The sequence below is a fragment of the Arvicola amphibius genome, chromosome 10, assembly GCF_903992535.2.
Source record: "Arvicola amphibius chromosome 10, mArvAmp1.2, whole genome shotgun sequence".
In the NCBI taxonomy this organism is placed as follows: domain Eukaryota; kingdom Metazoa; phylum Chordata; class Mammalia; order Rodentia; family Cricetidae; genus Arvicola; species Arvicola amphibius.
In genome coordinates, this window is record NC_052056.1 from 90879216 (window position 1) to 90899941 (window position 20726).

Consider the following 20726-nt stretch of genomic DNA (forward strand, 5'->3'; position numbering starts at 1 on the left):
ATACTAGTTGTGTTCCAATTACATTCCAGTCCTGCGGTAAGTTGCATGAAGCCAATAAAGCAACACTAACTGAAGATATTTGTCACAAACCAAAACTGAAAGGGGAGCCATGATGCTGTCTGCTGCAGGGGCATGCCTCTCTGTACTTAAGGTAGTAAACTATCTGGGAATAATTTTCACTTACTGCATATTCCAACTGAAAGTCCTTTCTAGTGTTCCTCTCTCCCTCCTCTCCTCCCCTCTTCCTCCACCTCCACCACCTCCTCCTCTGTCTCCCCTCCCTCCTTGTTTTGTATTATTTGTTTGATTTTGAGACAGGGATTCTCTGTGTAGCCCTGGCTGTCCTGGAACTTGTTCTGTAGACCAGGCTAGCCTCGAACTCAGACATCTGCCTGCCTCTACCTCCTGAGTGCTGGGATTAAAAGCTTGTGCCACCACCACCTGCTTGGTCCTCCTTTTCTAAGGAGGTAAGAAGAGAATTCCATGTCTCTGTAAGCCATGTCTCATTGAATGTGCCTCCGATCTCTGGGAACCCATAAATCACCAGAACCATTATTTTTTCTAAACTTAGTTTTGGTATTTTGGGTTTTTTTCCCCTTTAAATTTGCTCTTGGTCAATGGATTGGAAGTGAATTGGTCCCTGAGCCCCAACTCTTACCAGACATGTCCAGTCTTTCCTTACTAGGAATTTATGCTATACAGGCAGTTGGGATGAGTGGACTTTTCTTATCAGTAAAGAAGCCCAAAGAAGAAATACCTGTTGGGATTTTAGATGTGCACTGGTGTGTGTGTGTGTGTGTGTGTGTGTGTGTGTGTTGGGCTGAATATGGAAACCAGTACATGCTAGGCACACACTCTACTGCCTAACCATTCCCCAAAACTCTCACTGGGGAGTTCTAGGCAGGTGCTCCGCTTCTGAGTCACCCCCAATCCCTCACCAAGGAGATTCTAGACAGGGGCCTACTACTGACCCAGACTTCTCCAGACCTTGCTGGAGTGTTTTGGGCAAGCCCTCTGCCACTTATTCAAGTCCCCAATCCCTGGGGAATTTGGGCAGGTGCTAGTCCCCTGAGCTTTGTCCTCAGATCTTTGTCAAGTGCTTACCTAGGAAGATAGAGCCTTTGAGATGATGGGTGATTGGCCCAGGTGTACTGTACTTTTCTATGTTAATAGATCTTTTACCTTCAAGAGAATGTTCCCTTGAGCCTGCAGCCCAGAAAGCAATCACGTCTTTAAAAGGATAAGAATTTTAAAAGTTAGATAAAAATCTACTCAATGGATTACCACAGCAACATCCAGGGAGCCATACAAAGTGTGCACTGTTATTTCTTGATTAAAGCAATGGCGGGGTCATGATTATTCTCTTTCTTAAGTAACATGTGTATTTTTATTTTTAATTGGCAGGTAATAATTGTAGCGTATTTATGAGGCACAGTTAGGGATATTTTCTAGAAATAATGACAGCAGAAGAAAAATGATGTGTCCCTGGGACGCAGGTAAGCCCCGTAGAGCAGACAGAATGAACCTGCCATTGCTTTAATCCAGTTACATTTTGACTGCTCAGCTCATTAGCAGAGCTGTTCGCATTCAATAACGGAGCTGCGTTTTGTGCCTTGTTTGGAAGGCAGTGTTCTCACACGCTGCTCGTGGGAATATAAATCAGAACATGCTTAATTTCTGGAGGACATTTTGGCAGTACTCATTGAAAGCCTTAAAAATAAGCATGTAATTTACTTGTAGGGATTGATTCTGGGAAGATAATCATGATTTGGGTAAATATGTTTGTTCAAGATGCATTGTTTGTAGTAGTAAAAAACCTTGAGACTGCTTTTAAATGTGTGTGTGTGTGTGTGTGTGTGTGCATGCGCGCTCACGTGCACTTTCACACCCGTTTGCTGGTGGGGGGAGGGCATGCCATGATGTACATATGGAAGTCGGAGAACAACTTGTGGGAATCAGTTCTCTCCTTCTACCACATGAATTCTAGGGTTCAGACTCAGGTCATCAGGTTGGTGGCAAGCGCCCTTACCCACTTGAGCGATCTCACCCACCCTGGAAACTGCCTTACTGCCTCAGAACTGGGTAGTGAGTATGCTTTCATATAAGGTAAAGGGGAGCACTGTATGTGTGGGAGTTATGATACTGCTATGGGAAAACGTAGATGAAATGCTATCTAAACAAACAGGATAAAAATAGTGAGATCAGGGCTGGGGAAAGTGTTTCCCATGCAAGATTGAGGATCTGAGTTCAAATTCCCAGAAACCACATAGAGCCAGGCATGGCAGTATGCCTTGTAATCCCAGCATTCCTAAAGTGAGATAGTAGGTGGAGACAGTAGGATGCCCAGGAGCTCATAGGCCAGTTAGCCTTGCGTACACAGCAGAGAGGGAGCTTACAGGCCCACTAGCCTTGCACACACAGAAGAGAACAAGAGATTCTGTCTCATACTAGGTAGAAGATGAGAGAAGATTGACACGGAGATTTCCTCTAACTCCCACATGTGTACTGCCTGAAATCATCATACACACACATGGGAACATGTGCTCACACACCATACACATGCGCACATATCATACACACACCAAAAAAAAAAAAAATCAGTAGAAAAGAACCCTTCTCCAATCGAGGTGGGATGGAAAGACTACCCGCTGAGGTTTTCCTCTGACTGTCACCTGTGTTCCGTGGTACATCCTCCTCCATTCACACACAACCAGGCATGGGCACCTCACACACACACAACTCATACACACACACACACATACACACACACAGCTCACACACACACAAAGATTTTCAAAAGAACAGAATAACGTCCTTTTTTAAAAAAAAATCTTAAAAATGTGTGTATTTAGATAAAAGCCAGAAATTAATATATCTGACTTAAATGAGGCTGTGTCTCATGGAGGTACTATAAGTGACTTATTTTTCTTTTTTCTCTAGTGTATATTTTCCAAGACAGATCGAATAAATATGTATTACTCTTGTAACTAGATAAAAATATGGCTCGAGAAAGCCCCTTAATGAAATTCATGTATTACATTTATCCTGATGTGAAATATTATCCTTCCCTCCATCTGCAGGCAAGGAGTGGGCTGAGGCAGCTCATTCCCTCCTTTCCTGGTCTTTGTTTCTCTTTCCTGGCCTTAGGAGCTTCAGAATCCTTGGCTGCCTGGGGCTCTCTGGACCTAGGGTCTTTTAGCTCTTTCTTTGATCCCGTGGGATGACATCAGTTGTCATCATGAAGAAGGAGCTCAGAGGTAGGCTCAGAAGTATCTCCCGATACCCAGTTTCTATCCCAAATCTGAACCTTCTTTTCTGCTTTATTGTCTTGAGGTTTGCGGGAAGTACGAAGTGTATCTTTAATGATCTGCAAATCCCCTTTGAGTGAGACAGTCACTGAACTGTGTGAAGAGACATTCCAGGTCAAAAGCAGTTGGGCTCAAGTCCAGATTTCTCTCGGTAGGTAGAAGTTTCTGTCCTGCAAGTTGCTCCCAAGTAACCACAGAGAGGCTTAATATTAATTATAAATGCTCAAGCTTGTTACTAGCTAACTCTTTTTTTTTTACTAGCTAACTCTTACATTTAAAATTAACCCATATTTTTACCTATACTTTGCCACATAGCTTGGTACCTTTTCTCAGTATGGCATACCCATCTTGCTTCTCTTTGAATCTGTTAACAACTCCTCTGACTCCACCATTTTTCTTCCCAGCATTCCCTCAGTCTGACTCTCCCACCTAATCTCCTCCTGCTTGGCTATAGACCAGTCAGTTATTAACCAATGTGAGTAATGCACATTCATAGTTACAGAAGGATTATTCCACAGCATCTCCCTCTGTCTCTTCTATCTGTCTCTCTGTCTCTGTCTCTCTGTGTGTGCGTGTGTGCATGTCCCTATCTGAAGGATGAAATCCAGAACATTGCATATGCTAGGTAAGATACTGCTGAGCTACATCCTCAGCCCTTAAAGTCCAGGTTCTTTGTTTTATTTATATGTATGTGAATGTGAGTGCAGGTGTCTACAGATGCCCAAAGGGGGCATCAGATCCCCTGGAGTTGGAATCATAGGCAGTTGATAGTCATTTGGTGCTGAGAACCAAACTTGGGTCTTCTGGAAGATCAGGATGTGCCTTTTAATTGTTGTGTCAATCTTTCTAGTCCTTATCTATTTGTTTGTTTGAAATATGTTTTCTCATTGAACCTGGAAGTTGATGAGTAGGCAAGGCTGGCTGGCCAGTGAGCCCCAGGGACCCCCAAATCTCCTAGAGCTGGAGTTATGTGTGGTTGTAAGCCACCTAACTCTGGTCCTGGCAAGACCCTCAAGTGCTTTTAATCACTGAGCTACGTCTCCAGGCCCTTAAGCATTTGTTTTACAAATGTTGTGATCTTGCCCACAGCATCCCTTCTGTTTGGCCAGGTTCCATCATCCTTCCCCACCCCTACAAGAATGTCTGTTGTGACATCACAGCCTGTGTGTAGCTTTCCTTTCCTTTTGGATTCTTTTCCTGTAGAAGTTAGCTCGATTCGGGAAATAACCAGGATAGCTAAAAGATAAAACAATTATATTTTTATTTATTATAAGGGGAAAACTCACAAAACAGGAATGAGATGTCCAAGCTCAGCTGTGCTGCAAGGGACCCACACAAAGAGAGGGCACCTGGGCAGTGGGCCATTTTTCTCCGGGTTCCAGAAAGCCATACCGTAACTTGATTCCACTCGTAAAGATAATTGGTTGGCAAAGATTCCCCATCTCTTCTCCCTTTTGTCTAAATAAGGGCCATCCAAACCCAATACAAAACTATATACAATAGGAACAGATATCAAGTATAGAATTACAACCAACATAAACAATATTAATCAAGGAACACATGATAAATGTTTTAATAGACATTCTATTCCAAAGAGTCTAAGTCTTGCATTGGAAATAGACTTGGTTAAACCATAAGAGGATGGTAATTACGACTATCTAATTTTCAACCCTATGGGAGGCCTGAGAAGGGAGAGTAGGCAGGAAGTGCAATCAAGCATCTTCCAGAGTGAGCAGTATATGACAGAGACAATTGGCTACCTCAGCAATCACCCAAAGTCTCATTTGCAATGTTGAAGCAACCAATTTTGGCTAAAGCCTAGTATTACTGACAGACCATTTTCAGAGGCAGGAAATTTTTCAGAACCATCTTACCCTGACTTGGCAAGGGTTGGAAGTCCTTTTCCTTGTGTCCTGCTTATCCAGGCCGGATACAATATACTTTGTCAGTGGTTGAGGCATGGGTAGTTCCTTGCCCAAAGGCCAATTGTGCCAAGAAGAAAACAAACTCCCAGTGGAGTGGCTTCGGTGTTCAACAATTTCTCTGGAATAAATTGGTGCTGTTAGGAGCAATCATGTCTCATGTCAACAGAACCCTAAGTTATTTAAATGCCATGTTCTACAGATCCTTGAAGTGGTTGAAGATTACCTATCTATGCAGAATACAATCTCTGTGTATCTAAAGAAACTAATTAATCTGACTATATGTATAACAAATACAACCATTAACCTATAATATTTAATACCTGTATAACTTAAAGACTAAGACTTCATATAAGAATATTAAATAACCTGTAAACAAATATGCATCAAATGAGGACACTGACCTCAAAATGTAAACAATATATGTCTTGATCAGAGGTAAGAATAATATATAATGCAATACGAAAATATATCCTAAAAGTTGTATCAATATACAAAATGTCCTAAACAGATGTAGAAACGTGCATGTATACAATCTGACAGAATAACTTTGCATAGATATACAAAAATTGTAAACAGGAATAACAAATATAATTTGAATTTATATCAACATACAAAAACTATACCAATGTAAATTATTCATAAATAATATCTCACAAGTATTCACTCTATTACCCACTATTATTATTAGTATGAATAAGTTCACACTAAATTATCTATTATCCCATTTGATTCTTTTCTTTTTTTTTGAGCCTACATAGTTTCTACCCTAACCCTCTACCTTATACAATTAATAACCAACAACCCCTAAACAGTGTTCCCAATCCTGAGGAAAAACTTTGTTGGGAGAGGGGATGTTGTCTTCTAAAATTGCTTCCAGCTGTCATGGGGGCAATGTTATTTGTATAGGATCCTGTAAAACTAAAGTGATGGTTAAGTTTCAAGATTATTGTCTAGTGTAGTTGCAAACAATTTCCAAGCATTTGATAGGGCTTTTTCCAAAGTTCTTATTTGGAGTTCTGGCCAGAATGTTGTGAGAGGGTGCACCATTTCAGCAGTTGGTACCCAAAAACCAGTCTTATAGTAGCACTATCAGCATCATGATGTCATCTCAACCAGGTAGAGTTGTCGTGGGGCCCCATCTTCTTCCTGGAAACTTCAAAGATCACTGCAGGAAAAGGATCTGTAAGAAACTCTATTGTTCATTGTGGAAAACTTAAACATTATTCATATAGACATATATTCAATGAAGAATACTATATAGACAAAATAGGCATGGAAAAAATAAAAAATTTTTTAAAGTCTTCCTTCTGTCCCATACCAGATGGCTCCTGACATGAGACAGAAACTCTGAATGTTCCTTTTAACAACACACTTTAATTTAGAGAAGACAGAGCCATTGTCCAACTCCAAAGCCAGCTTTATATATTCATATATATATATATATATGTTTTTATCACCTGTCCTTATGAGTCATATTACTTTTTCTTGATGATCCTTATTGGATAGTTATTTTTCTTTCTGTCAGCATCCAAACATCCAGGGCCTTTTGAATTTTTGAAGATCTGTATTTTTCTGTAAAAACAAGAGCAGAACCCTGCCCCAGCCCCATGTGGTTTCCTTACCACCTGTATGGTTGTCACTGTTGTGAATAAGCTGTCATTTATCTTTCTCAAGAAGTTTTTCTTTTTCAAAGTGAATCTTTATTAATTTTGATGGTATCCATAGTTTTTTTTTCTCCTGTGGAAACAAGAGCAAAACCCCTTCCACAACATAGCACATCTCCTGGTTTCCATTGTGATGTCAACACATCCTTGAAATACACTGGTTGATTCAATTCAGAAGCTTTTTCCATGATTCAATGTCTCTCTGCTGTTGTTGTTCCTTTCTCATTAGCGTTAAGAAAATTCAAGGTTAACAAAGCATTTTGCAATCTATTTCTGGGGTATTTTACATCCGTTTTTGTTTGTTTAGCATATCCTTTATAGTATGATTTGACCTTTCTATGACTGCCTGACCTATAGGATTATTTGTTATACCTGTAATATGCTTTATATTATAATAAAAAACCATTTCATTTTCTTAGACACATATCCTGGACCATTGTCAGTCTTTATTTGTGCAGAAATACCCATGATGGCTGTAACTTCTAATAAATGCATGATTACCGAGTCAGCCTTTTTCGAGCTCAAGGCAGTTGCCCTTTGAAAACATGAATATGTGTCAATGGTGTGGTACACATATTTTAATTTTCCAAATTCCATAAAGTAGAACATATCCATCTGCAGATCTCATTCCTTTGAGTACCCATTGGGTTACTCCCTGTAGGCAATGGTGTTTGGTTATAGAAAGAGCATGCAAGACATCTCTTTATGATCTTCTTAGCTTGTTTCCATATAATAGGAAACTCTTTCTTTAAACATTTGCTATTGACATGATATTTTTCATGAAATTCTGAGGCCTGCAACACACTTCCAATCATTAATTGATCTATTTCTGCATTATCTTATGCCAGAGGACCTGGCAGACCTGTATGGGATCAGATGTGTCTTACATATTTAGGACAAAGCCTATTCCTGATTATATCTTGCACCTGAATGAATAATTAAGTCAATTCTGTATCATTTGGTATAAATTCAGTGGTTTCAATATGCAAGACAACTCTTATGCATATTGTGGATCAGTAACTATATTGAGAGGTTCTTTAAAATCCCTTAGTACCGTGAGAATAGCATATAATTCTGCCTTCTGAACAGAATTATAAGGGCTTTGTTCCACCTTACTTAATTCTTCTGATTTGTAACCTGCCTTCCCTGATTCATTTGCATCAGTATAAAATGCACAGGCTCCAGTTATTGATGCATCATGTACAATTCAGGAAAGAATTCAAGAAGCTCTTTTTTTATAAGATTAAGTCTATCACTTTTGGGATGATTGCTATTAATTTCTCCCAAAAAATTAGCACAAGCTCTTTGCCGTGATTTATTATCTTCCCATAGCTTTTTTATTTTATCAGTAGTGAAAGGCACTATAATCTCTGCTGGGCCTATATCTGCTAATTGACAAACTCTCAATTTACCTTTTATAATTAATTCAGAGACTTTTTCCACGTAGGTTTTAATTTTTTACTTGGTTTATGTGGTAAAAAGATCCATTTTAAGATAATACCATCCCTCTGCATTAAAATCCCTATGGGAGAAATTCTGGAAGGCAATATGACTAGAATACAATTAAGATTTGGACTCACTCTATCCACATGTGCCTCCTGTAATTTCTCTTCAACAATGGTCGATTCATTTTCCGCTTCAGCTGTTAATTATCTAAGACTATTTAAGTCTTTGTCACCATCTAAGGTTTTGTTTAAATGAATTATTAGATCAGGTGTTATCCCAACAGCCAGTTGTAGTCTGGAAATATTTTCTAACAATCTTTGAAAGTCATTAAGAGTCCACAACCATTCTCTCCTAATTTGTGACTTTTGTTTTCTAATTTTCTGTAAACCTATTCTGTAACCTAGGTAATTAACAGAATCTCCTCTTTGAATCTTTTCAGGAGCAATTTGTAATCCCCATTTAGACAAAACTTTCTTTACTTCTTCAAACATTCTTTCTAAAGTATCTGCATTTGAATCAGATAACAAAATGTCATCCATGTAATTGTAGATTATAGACTTAGGAAATTGCTTACATATTATTTCCAAAGGCTGGCTGACAAAGTATTGGCACAGGGTGGGACTATTGAGCATTTCCTGCGAGAGTATGGTCCATTGATATCTCTTTCTAGGCTGAGAATTATTATAAGTAGGCATTATGAAGGCAAACTTTTCTCTATCCTTTTCATGTAAAGGTATAGTGAAGTTCAATCCTTTAAATCAATAACTATGAGAGGCTATCTCTTTGGTAATAGAGAAGGCAGAGGAATTCCAGATTGTAGAGGGCCCATAGGTTAAATAACCTTGTTGATAGCTCTAAGATCTGTCACCATTCTCCATTTTCCAGATTTCTTTTTAACAACAAAATACAGGAGAATTCCAAGGGCTGGTAGATTCTTCGACATGGTAAACATCCATGTTCTTGTACCAGCTGATCTAAAGCCTACGGCATTTCTTCTGTTATAGGCCACTGTTTAACCCTTATTGGCTTCTCAGTTAACCATTTTAAAGGCAGGGCCATCAGTACCTCTAAAGATTTGTCAATTGCTTTATGTTTTTGTACAGCCTGAATGGCTGGTGGCCTTTGTCTATAATGTCTTCTAATATTTGCCCCAGAAACACAAGTTTTGGGGGCTGCAGGGATGTTAATCTGGGTATTCCATTGCTGTAATAGGTCATGGCCCCACAAATTCACTGCAATTAGTTACATATGACCTCAGTCCTCCTCTCTGTCCTTCTGTCCCTATGCATTCAATCTATTTCATGCTTTGTTTCACTTGATATAGGGTTCCAGTTTCTAGGAACTGAACATCTGCTTCTTGAAGAGGCCAATTCAGATGCCAAGATTCTGGAGTAATGATACATCCATACCTGTGTCTAGCAAGCCTTCAATACAAACGCCATTTAGACACACTCTGAACTTTAGTTTTTGATCATTTATAGAAGTCTGCCAGAATATACATTTTCTATGTCCTACTGGAGTTTTTGATTTATCCTCCACATCTATTCTATCATCCAGACCAGTATGGTTTCTTACAGTAGACACTGGATTTTTTAATTTTCCTGGTGAGACATGTTCTCCACAGTAACTGAGAATGAGTTGACCACGATCATCATGGGAGCCTGCGAGCTGCCCCCCAAGGAGTCTCCTTGTCTGTTTTTTGTTGACCTACATTCATTGGTTCAGTGTTAGCCTTTGCCATACCTCCTACATATACCTGAAGGCTGAGTCCTCCTATTCTCGCCAATCCCAGAGGAGACATTATTCCTAGAAATTCCTTGCCTACAATTCCTCCTCAGATGTCCTATTCTACTACAATTAAAATATTTGGTATTTTGGTGTCTCCTCATACCATTGGAAATTGCTTCTCCCACCTGAGCTTCAGTACTATAGTCAAATGTCTCAACATTCGTTATATGCAAGATCCATTTATCTATGGGTACTGATCTGACCTTTAAAGGCACAAGGATATTTTCACATTCTAAGTTGGCATTCTTAAAAGCCAAAGATTCAATTAGTACACTTCTAACTTCTGGGTTTGTTATTCCTATTTGTACAGCCTTAGTTAATCTTTGTAAAAAGTCATTAAAGGTTTCACTCTGGCCCTGTTTAACCCTAATATATGATTCAATTCTCTTTTCTGGTTTCTAAATCCAGTCCCAAGCATTTATAGCTGCTGTGCTACATAGGGACAAGGTGTGTTCATTGTAAAGACCCTGATCCTGAGGATCAGAGTAAAGTCCCTCACCCAGAATTTGATCTTTGGAAATCTCAAGTCCTTTTGCTTTTCCCTGTTGCTCTAAAATTTTCGCTTCTTCCTTCCAATAACACTTCCAAAACAATCGAGGTCCATTTTCTAGGATGGCTGAGATTAACTGAATCCAATCTTGTGGCATTGCCTTATTGCTTAAAGCCCACATTTTGACCATTTCCCTAAAAAAATTGTATCCATAAGATACAATTGCTTGTTTAATTTCCTTTAGATCAGTCATATGTATGGGTTCCCATGTATACTATTTGACTACCTTAGGATATTTGGTGCCAGATATTCTTTCTGCTGATATCACCAGAAAGCTGGGTAGAACTCTGGATAAACTATCCCAGAGTTTGGTATGTACTGATGAGGCTACATTTTGTCTTTGTACCTTTTGTCCCTGGTCACCAAATTTGATAAATTTTTCAATCTTTTCAGATCTTTTTAATACTGCTTTTTGTAAAGTCTGGATCTCCTGTCCAGTGTTTTGTTCTAATGCCCTCATTGAGTATTTCAAGGTGCGAAGTCTGTCCAGTAAAGATAACATCTTATCCTTGGACATAATTTTATAGCATGCATATTACCTTCCTGGAGAAACGTTCTATCAGTCAATCTATCATAACCATTCAACAGAGTCCCACTAATACATTCAACAGTATGAATTCTCTTAGACGATGTCTCAGCACCCTCTGTCATTGACTAGGTTTTGTTTGTCAAATTGGTTGTATCATTCTCCAGAGTGCTGAATTTCCCTTTTAGTTGGTCATTATCAGTCTGTAAAGACTGTATAATTTCTAAAAGTTCCTCATTCTTGCCCCTATTATTAAACTATGTTTTTAAGGAGAAAATATGAAGGACAAAGCTAATCCCCAAAATCAAATAGAGGGATGTAGGAAGGATCTCATATAAACCTTGTATAACATCATAAATGGTATAAGTAAAAAGCTATTGAATTCTTGGATTGGTTAAATTGTCTGTCATCTTGCCCTTTTGAATTATAAATTTATAATTCATATTTTAAATTATAAATCTTACCTGTGGTTGAGCTGAAGTAGGTGAAATAACCGTTACCCACCAGTAGGTGTCTCGGTGCACTTGTAGCCATGTGACCAGCTTGAATCTGATTTTAGCATTAAATACTAAAAGATATGCTCAAATTAAAAACAATTATTCAGTGTTAATAACAGACCATACACTCCATGGAAGTCCCTGACTGGTCAGCAGCTGCAAGAGCACAAAGAGAGCAAGAAAGCAATGCTGAACAGAGACACCAGGGGAAGCCTACATCCCCCCTGAGCTTCCACAAGCGCCCAAAAAAACTGGACCCAGAAGCCAGATGTGCAGTTGTGGATGGCCAAGGTGCCTGAGGACTTGGAGTGGCTCTGAGACGTTTAATGAGAAAATATAAAGGACCACAGCTAGCAGCTACTCAGTGCAGCTATGCTGGAATTCTATACTCAAATGAATGGTGTGGAGCCTGACAGTGGCTGGCTAGAGCCACTGGATACCTGAGCCCCAAGATTTGGTGCCAGCTGTAGAAGTTAGCTCTATTCGTATCATAACCAGGCTAGCTAAAAGATAAAACAATTATATTTTTATTTATTCTAAGGGGAAAACTCAAGAAACAGAAACAAGAAGTCCAAGCTCAGCTGTGCTGCAAGGGAACCAAACAGAGAGAGGGCACCTGGGCCGTGTGTGTTTTTCTCCTGGTCCCAGAAAGCCACACCCTAACTTAGTCTCACCTCTTAAAGATAATTGGTTGGCAAAGATTCCCCATTATTTTCCTTTTTGGGACAATTAAGAAAACGTTGTTTGGGGGCTGGAGAGATGGCTCAGCAGTAAGAGCACTGACTGCTCTTTCAGAGGACCTGAGTTCAATTCCCAGCACCACATATGGTAGCATAAAACATCAATAAATAAGTAAATAAATAGATAGGTAGATGGCTAGATAGATAGATAATTAGATAGATAGATGATAGCTGGGTAGATAGATAGGTAGATAGATAAATGGAAGTCATGTTTTAGGGCTAGAGATGTAGTTTAGTTGGCAGACTGAGTGCTTGTCTAAGATGTGGAAGCCCTGGGTTCCATGCCCAACACTGTAGACACTGAGTTGTGCATGCCTGAAATCCAAGCTCTCAGGAAGTGGAAGTAGAAAGATCAGAAGTTCAAGGTCATCCTTGTCCACATTGTGAGTCTGAGGTCAGCTGGACTACACCGACCTTACTTCAAAGCATAAAATAAAGTAAAAGCTTTGTTTTTCTATAAAGATAGAAAGATTGCAGCTATGAGACTGACCTTCTGAAAAAAGGTTTTTAAAATGCCAGCCACCTGGGGGGAGAAAAAGAGTTCACTCTTATTGCTCTTAAAGTCATAAACCAGTAAACAAAATTAATTCAACATTTCGGGTTTTATTATGTTTTTATGTATCTATTTTATGTGTGCTTGAAGGTGTGTGTGTGTGTGTGTGTGTGTGTGTGTGTGTGTGTGTGTAGACCACAGGACAATTTACAGGAATCAATTCTTTCCTGCCACCATGTGGGTGCCAGGGATCAAACTCAAGTCATCAGGCTTGGCCGCAAGCAGCTTTATCTGCTGAGCCATCTCTCTGGCCCCTAATTCAGTGTTTTACCTCTCATAAAGTACTGTAAGATATTGCAGTGTTGGCAGGTGATAAATGACTGTAACTACAAACGCTTCTACATTAATTCAAGAAAGTTGGTACGAACCAAATTATGAGACAGTTGGCTGGGGACATAGCTTAAAGAGAGAGTGCTTGCCTAGTGTTTGCTCTCTGACACTGCCAGAAAGTAAAATTAAGATACACACAAAACTAAGTTAGCAGATATTATGACTGGGGCTATATTATTATCAATAAGAGTAAAATTGTTTTATAAAGGCTACCACCTCTTCTATTTATTTACTTTTTATTATTACATTTATTTATCTTGTTTTTTATTTCTTTGGTGTCTGTGTGTCTGTGTGTGTTTCGTGTGTGTGTGTACACGTACTCATAGGCATGTTCACACAAGCCACTACCTACATGTGGAAGTCTGAGGACCATTTGTGGGAGTCAGTTTTCTCCTTTTCCCACGAGGGTCCAGGGGTGTGCCCTCAGGTAGTCAGGCTTGGCAGCAAACAGCCTCAGTCACTGAAAGGCCTCTTCAGACTCACAATGAATACAATTCATCGGAAGACTCATCAAGTGCCGGGTATTACCTGCCATTTATCTCTGCCATAGTCATGTTGTAGGAGGCAATATCTGGGCACTTTCCCTTTTCATTGACATACATTCATTATACAAAATAATGTGTTTCATGTGACATTCTCACACATGGTATCATGTATTTTGGTCTTATTAACATTCAACACAGTGACCCGCTGTTGTCTTCTATCCCTCCTGGTGGGCCCGTTCCCCTTCTCATGTCTCCCTCTTCTATTCATGTGTCAGTATTTCATTTTCCCACACCTCTTCCCTCTTATTTCTATTATAGAATTATGCTTTTATTCTGAAATAACTATTTTAGCTTTTTTTTTGTCTTCCCTCCCTATAGATAGCACCTAGGGACCAGGCATGACTCTTTATTCATTGTTATTTCTCAAGAGCTTGGCTTGCAGGGAGTGCTCATTAAATGTTTGTGGCTTTCTGAATTGGATACATTATAGTTAATACTCAGATTAACCAGCTAATTAAATTGAACAAGTATTTATTGAGCACCAGGTATGTTCTTGTAATTTTAATAGATGCTGGCTGTGAGGAATTCAAAATGAGTATCCTGTTTAACAATATCTGTGAGTTTATTGTGTTATTGAGACAATAATTCATGCTTGGTGATGGCATGTGTTTATCACCAGGACTTTGGGGACCCGAGATAGAGGGAAATAGTAGTTTGACATTCTTTTTTCTTTTTCTCTGTGTTTTGTGTGTGTGTATGTGTGTGTGTGTACGTGTGTGGGGGTGTATATGTTTGTGCATATTTACATGTGTGTAAATGCTCATGCACATGTGTACATATGGAGGCCCAAGGTTGATGTCAGGAATCATCCACCAATCTTCCCCACCTTATGCCCGGAGTCAGGGTTTCTCAGTTAAACCCAGAGCTCACAGATATGTCTAGTCTCAATATCCAGCTTGCTCTGGGAATTCCTTTTCTGTGTTATCACAAGATGGAATTACAGACCTGTTGTCTTGTCCCCAGCAATTAGTGGGTTCTGGGGACCAAAACTCCAGACTGAGCCTTCATTCCAGGCCTAGTTTTGCATTTTGTGCAGGAAAAAAAGTCAGTAATCTAGGGTTTGGATTAGTAGTTTGTATTTTCTATTTTTCTCATTTTTTTTTGTCAAAATATCTGACAAGAGCAACTTAAGCAAGAGAGGGTTTACTCACAGTTCTAGGGTCTAGTATGTCATGGCGGGGAAGACATGGCAGCGGGAGCATGAGGCAGCTGGTCACATGGCATCCACAGTCAGGAAGCACAGAAAGAGATGACGCTGGTGCTCAGCTCACTTTCTCTTCTTTCTTCAGCCCAGGATCTCGGCATGTAGAGCAGGGTCATACTCATTCAGCATGGGTCTTCCCACCTCAGCTAACCAGTCTAGAACTTCCCCAAGACAAGACAAGGAGTTTGTCTCCTAGATGACTTTAGATCTTGTCATGTTGACAATCAATAGTCACCATCACATATTTTAATAAAAGAATTAGCCCCAGCCAAGCTTTGTGGTACAGTCCTGGGATCTTGATTCTGGGGAGATTAAGGCAAGAAGATCACAAGTTTAAGGGCAATGTAGATATAGCGTGACCTTGTCTCAAAATAACTCTTAATGAGCTGGCAAGATGGCTCAACAGGTAGAAATCATTGCCTTGCAAGCCTGATGACCTGAACTTGACCCCAGAAGCACTCAGCAGGACAGAGACAACTCCAAAAGTTGTCCTTTGCTGCACTAGTTCCCTCTCCCCCGCTCCTATCCGTACACACCCAATACAATAAAATAAAAACTGAAAAATTAAATGATAAAAAAGAAGAGAGCTGGGGTCATTGCTCAGTGGTAGTTAGCTTGCCTAGCAAGTGTTGAGAGCATCCTTGTGTTCAATTGTTTGGCTAGATAGATAAATACATTGAAATAAGAAAAGAATTACCATGATTTGTTTATTGGTTAAAAATTAGGCGGTCTCTTGAAACCAACCTAACTGCTTTGCCACCTCTTCTGAAGAACAAAGGTAGAGAGCGAGAGTCTCCCAGGCTTGCTTGCTCTGCTGCGTTTATACTGGCAAAGCCGGCTCACATGGACTGCACAATGAAGATTGTTTAGCCTAAGGTCCTGCTGTAGAACTTAGAGAACACTTGGAAATCGACAAATGACTGGAATGTCATTGTTCTTCATGCATCTTGGAGTATACCTGAGTTTAATGCAAGTTTAATGGATCGAGGAGGATATCAAGATAGCTTCACAATGAGAGTTTGCTGTAGTTTGAATATAAAGTGCTTTGCTATGTGTAGTGGTTTGAATAAGAAAGGCCCCACAGGCTTATGTATTTGAATGATGCTTAGTCTTCAGGGAGTGGCGCTATTTAGGATTAGGAGGTGTGGCTTTGTACAAGTAGATGTGGCCTTGTTGAGGAAGCCTGTCACTTGGGGTGACTTTTGAGGTGACAGAAGCTCAAACTAGAACCAGTGACTGACTCTCTCTTCCTGCTGCTTATGGATCCAGATGTAGAACTCTCAGCTACCATGTCTGCATTCATAATGCCATGTGTTCTGCCAAGCTTATAGAGGACTAAATCTCTGAAACTGTAAGCAAGCCCCAATTAGCTGGTTTCTTTTATAAGAGCGGACATGGTCACAGCAATAGAATACTGACTAAGACAGTGTGGTTTCATAGTTAGTGTTAACCGTCAGCTTGATGCAGTCTAGAATCACTGGGTATGTGTGTGGGGGGGAGGGGAAACGAGGCATAGTCTTCATCAGGCTGGTCTGTGTAATTGTCGTCACTGATGATTGATGTATGAGGGTCCAGCTCAGTATGGGCAACATCATGACTGAACACTCCTGGGCTTCATATAGCTTTCTTATACTATGAGGCAGGGAATAAGCCTATAAAGATTGGTCCTGCATGGTTTCTGCTTCAAGTTCCTGCTTCAGTACCTGTCTGACTTCCCTCAGTGATGGTCTGTCAACACTGGATTATCAGTAAGTGTAAGCCAAATAAACCTGTCCTCCCTATAATCTTGATCAGAGTGTTTTACCAACAGACAGCTAGAACATTTGGTATGGAAACTGTCCCCACAAGCTCATGTGTTTGAACACATTGGTTCACCAGGTTGGTACTTTGATTCGTTCCCACTCTGGAGTGAGCAGACACTTGTTTTTGTTTCACACATTAACTGTTACTGTTAAAACCAAACCAAAGCCATGGAAGCAGGGAAGGAGAAAAACTGCTGAGGAAGTGATGGGAAGGGGAAAGGAACGAGAGCGTGTCAGGGGGATAGAGTGTGGCCATATTGCATTATAAATACACGGAATTGCCAATGACTATATTTAATTTTTAAGATCATGTGTGTGTGTGTGTGTGTGTGTGTGTGTGTGTGTGTGTGTAGCTATGTGCACATGTGAGTGCAGATACCCATGAGTCCAGAAATGGCCGTCAGATGCCCTGAAGCTGGAGTTACGGGTGACTGAGCTGCCTGGTGTGGGTGCTGGGAACTGAACTTGGGTCCTCTACAGGAGCATCACATGCTCATAGTCACTGAACCATCTCTTCAGCCCTAAAGAATAAACTTACTTAAGAAAAGGTTGTTATTGATACCCAAGTGCTGTGTTATTGGAAACAATTACATTGTCCAACTCCAGCTTTGTGCTGACAAACCCTACTCATTCTGAACACAGCTCACAAATCAATAAACTAATTATCTAAAGTCCCATGTCAGGATCTGAATGCTACCCTGATTTAATACTATACAATGTAGTTCTATGCTACTTTCTTACCCATGTTCTGTCAGCTCAGAGAACACATAGCTGCTTGTGAGGTGGTGACATTCAGGCTACAGTATCTTGATTTCTCCCAGTGCAGTGTATGGACAATGGACAACCAAGTACAAAGGAAGAGAATACTTAAAAATATCATGTCATCTTATTTTTGTGTGTGTGTGCATGTGCCTCTGTCTTTGTATGGGTGTGTATATGCCATAGTTCCTTTTCTATTACCATGACAAAACATCATGACCAAGGCAACTTATAAAAGAAAACTGTTCAATTGGAGTTCACAGTTCCAGAGGGTTAGAGTCATCATTGTGGGGAGCATGGTGGCAGGCAGACAGGCATGGTGCTGTTGCAAGAGCTGAGAGCTTACATTTGACTCATAAACACAAGGCAGAGAGAGAAGGGGAGAGAGAGACACACACACAGAGAGAGAAACAGAGACAGAGACACAGAGAGAGCCAGAGTCACACACACACAAACACACAGAAACAGAGCTAGAGAGACTGAGAGAGAAATAGAGAAACAGAGAGAGAAAGAAACAGAGGCAGAGAGATATATACACACAGAGAGAGAAAAATAGAGACAGAGAATGCCAACTTGGAATGTATGGGTGCTTGAAACTTCAAAGTCCACTTCCATTGGCACACCTCTTCCCACAAGACCACATCTGTAATAATCTGTCCTGTCCCTTTAAGAGACAAGCCCCACCCATTCCCTACCCCTTTTGCTGAGGCAGGCAGATCTTCCTTCCTGCTTGCAGCCTGAGTCCTTCCTTTTCTCTCTCTCCTCCGAAAAGGCAACTTCTACCTCTCTTCATTCTCTCTACTTCTCCCCTCCCCCTTCTGCTTCCCCCTCTCTCTTTCTCTCTCTTTTTTTCTCTCTCTCCTCTTTCCTTCTCCCCCTTCCCTTCCATAACCCACTAAATAAATATCTAACCTCACTCTGCATGGTGTGCCTATCTGCCTCTCGCCTGCCACGTGGCTCCCTGCCCGGGACCAGCCATCTTTGGAGACCTGCAGTGTGGTCTCGTGGAATTTCTGCCGGTGCAGCCGCCAAGGATCAGCAGCATTATTATTTAATCCATTACAGTATCTCCTAATCCTTCCCAATCAGTTCCACCAACTAGGGAGAATACATTCAAATATATGCGCAGGCTGTTTTTGGAAGGGGTTCCTCATTCAAACCATCAGAGGGTATGTGAGTGCAGGTGTCCATGGAAACCAGAGGAGGGTGTCAGGTCCCCCAGAGCTGGGGCTGCAGGCAGTTGTGAGCCACCACCAAAGAACCAAACTCAGAATCTCAGCCAGAGCAGTAAACACTGTTAGCGCTCTCTCTCTCTCTCTCTCTCTCTCTCTCTCTCTCTCTTGTCTCTCTCTCTCTGTCTCTCTCTCTGTCTCTCTGTCTCTCTCTGTCTGTCTCTCTCTGTCTGTCTCTGTCTCTCTCTCTCTCTCTCTCTCTGTCTCTCTCTCTCTCTCTCTCTCTCTCTCTCTCTCTCTCTCTCTCTCTCTCCCCAACCCAGGAAAACACTTCTTGGTGACTCTTGCATCCTCTTTTGGTTTCTCATAGAAAGTTCGCTCCTTCAAAATCTTCTCTTGTCTGGAGAACATTATTTCCCAGCTAGAGTTGTCTCAGAATGGCTATACCTTTCTCCATCTGTGTTGTTTTGGTTGTGGGGCCCAGGGCAGCCTGGCCACATATAATGGGCCCAGGCCACACAGCTGCCTTGGCAGGCTGCACCGTGCACTGTGGCACTGCGTTCCAGGAAAAGCCATAAGCCGACACCACCCAGGGAGGGCCAGCACCTAAAGGGAAGTACCTGACATTCCAACCAGTAGACAAGGTCGTCAGATGTCCCTGAGCCCAGAACTCACCTGTTCCCCTTTGCCAAGACCCAAATGCCAACCAATCAGGGTCCTGAACCTTGGAAATCCCCTCACCTCATCTTCTATTATGATTTAAAACCCTATCCCATGTAGGCTTGGAACTCTCTGCTCTCAATCGTTCAAGATTAAGCTTGAATAAGGAAGGCTCTTTGCTTTTACAATGTGCGGACTCCATGGTAGTTTGAGGGGGGCACTATCTGAGCATAACATTGGTGTGTGTGTGTGTTTATGGTGATGGTGGTGGCTGTGGGGCTCACATGTGTGTGGAGGCCAATGGTCAAATTCTGGTTTCCCAGGTGCTTTCTACCTTGACTTTTTGAGACCGTCTCTCACCATCCTGGAGCTTGCCACATAGATGCTTGCTCGGAGATCTCCAAGGATCCTCATGTAGCTCCCTCCCTAACACTGAGATTACAAGGGCACACTACCAGATGAGGCTTTTACTTGAGTTTCTGGGGAAACCCGGGACTTCACGCATGCTCAGCAGGCACTTTATCAGCTGAGTAGCATCTTTAATTCAACCGGTCTGATCAGGAGGCTGTTATTATTTCTTGGAGGAGGGCATCCCACAGCAACGACAACCCCACTTAGGAAAGACGTTTTTTAGGTTTGTTTTATAGATAGACAACCACGCAGCAGAGGCAGGAAGTGGCGCGTGTGTGGCTGGGATGAAAAGTCTGTGCTCCTTCTGCCTCACACACTCTTCTTCCGTGATTCCCCCTCTCTTCTCTGTACAGCTTCCATGCTACACTTTGTTTCCACAAAGTAAGCCCTTCCCTCCCTGATTGAAGCTGGAGCCTCACTTCCTTACAGCCTTCTCCGGGGAGGGGGATGTTTTAGTAATTATTTTACACCTGGTTTAACCCCATGGGAGTCGTTACTGTAGGGAGGTAACAATAATACAGGCTCATTGGAATTTCCTGAAGGTAAGGCTCTCCTCTAAACAGTCTCATTGTGCTCAACATAATAGCGGAGGCTGTTCCTTTCCATGACAACTTTGATTGGCAGGGAAACCCAGACAACAAGTAGGAGCCAAGAGTTTCTTCTTTTGTCCCGGGGATTGGGCCACGTTCCAGGCACCATTTCAGCGGGAGTGCCAAAGCTGATAAATAAATGCCCTTGGCAATCACCTTTCCCCAGTTTCCGGCCCATTCCTTGGCATTTCATAAATATTTCCACTCTCGCTACAGTTTGGCCTTGCCGCCAGACGTGGAGACTTTGCTCTCCAGG